The sequence below is a fragment of the Otolemur garnettii genome, unplaced genomic scaffold (assembly GCF_000181295.1).
Source record: "Otolemur garnettii isolate 467f Iridium unplaced genomic scaffold, OtoGar3 scaffold00063, whole genome shotgun sequence".
Classification (NCBI taxonomy): domain Eukaryota; kingdom Metazoa; phylum Chordata; class Mammalia; order Primates; family Galagidae; genus Otolemur; species Otolemur garnettii.
Window position 1 is genome coordinate 2,649,344 of NW_003852458.1, and position 1,732 is coordinate 2,651,075.

The following is a 1,732-nucleotide window of genomic DNA, read 5'->3' on the forward strand; positions in this document are numbered from 1 at the left end:
TTTATTGAAAACATTAAAGTTAATTTAAACTTTTAAATCGGGCAGGTACAATCAGCAGTGATTGGGGTATTTCAAATGTGAAACCCCTTTTTGATCTTTCTGAAGTCTGTCCTCAAAATTCATCTGAGAACTTTTCCCCATCCATAAAAAAAAGCAATTGATCCCATCAACCTGTCCGAAAATCAATTCAATAGTCTATCCATCTCTATGACACTAACAGCATAGCATCATAGCATATGAGAAGATATATGTATTCTCTCTCCCTCTCTCTCTCTCAGGATATTTCCTCTTTTCATCAGGAAGTCACTGTTGCCTGAGTCTGGAAAACATCCAAAAAGAAAGGAAATATCCGAGGATCTCAGAATATGCTAGTTACAGCTTTTAAATACCAAGCCATGCTTTCATATTCTGGTAGAAATTATTTCAAACACTGATACAAGTTTTGAAGGAATCATTAATTAGTCACTTGATTTTCTTCATTTTTCTTGAAAGAGTTTTCTTCAGAGAACTCTTTGCCAGGAGTGACTAACATAAATGCCTATGAAGATCTGAGTTTCAGTAATTGCTAACCTGCAGTTCATGGGGTTTGTGTGGGCACCATTTCTAGTAACAAATACTCTCCTGCTTTTTAAATTCCTTAGGCCATGGAAAGGATGCAGGCTTTGAGAGCTTGTGTGAGGTTGCAGTTCTCCAGGTGGCAATGGCTGGGACAATGGGATAGGTGAAAATGGTCAATGTTTCAGCTATGCACCACAGCTGTGAATCCTCCCCCCTTACCAAGGGTAACCACTAGTTGGTGCTTCAGGTTCAGAAAGCTAGATCATATAATCCAATCACTTAAATAATTTCTGGGACTATAGGAGAACCAGTCAAATGCATATGCACCCCTGATGCAGGATGAATGTATTACTGTTTTATTCAAATAGTCCAGGTCTGCGTGGAGCTGCTGGGAAAGGATGGCTGGTGCCCATTGTTAGTCCACCGACTTCCTCATTTTGACACGGCAGAAGTCAGGTCTAAATAATTTTTTATAGAGTATCTACTAAATTTCCAGCAATAAAGAGGAAAAGAAAGGGTAACAAAAGGATTATAGAAATATGGTTCTTGTAGGCTAGAAGCTAAAGCTTCCAGAAGGAGATCAGCCGTTCCTCCACCATGCACTGGAGTCATTATGGAAGAGAAACTGTGCCTGGGCACACAGCCACTAGCTGCACACGGGGAACAAACACGGGGTGTGCTCCGAGCCAAACCTTCCTCCTACAAAATGCAGCTCTCCAAACAACTCTGTACATGCTCTGTCCTTCCCTCCCTGATCCTATTTTTTCAGAGCAGTAGTATTCAATGGGTGAAGATGATCTTGCTCCTAGGGGACATTTGACGATGCCTAAAGATGTCAGAACTTGAAAGAGGGTGCCATGGCATCTCACAGGGAGAGGACAGACATGCTGCTCAATATCCTACAGTGCACAGGGCAGCCCGGCCACAGAGGAGCAGTCTGCCCAGATGCCAACAGTGCCGAGGGGGAGGAATCCCGCCCTAGAGCTTGGCAAGCTCTCCATTGTGGAGGGTCTGGTGAGGTTCATCACACTTTTAGGCAGCCAGATCCCTGTTCTAAGGAAGAAAAATGATGCTAAGTAAAAAGGAGAGCAGCTCCTTCTCATGCAAATTGGGTAATAATTAAGAGTTGGTTGTTGGGGTCAAACTACCTGGACTTAAGTCCCAGCTGCACTCA

At 42.9% G+C, this 1,732-nt stretch overlaps 1 protein-coding gene across 1 annotated transcript in view; it reads right to left on the bottom strand.

The window, feature by feature from the left end:
• Window positions 1-1,732, bottom strand: part of ADAMTS12 (ADAM metallopeptidase with thrombospondin type 1 motif 12) — a 315,003-nt gene that overhangs the window by 109,562 nt on the left and 203,709 nt on the right. The gene's annotated exons all lie outside the window — the stretch shown is intronic.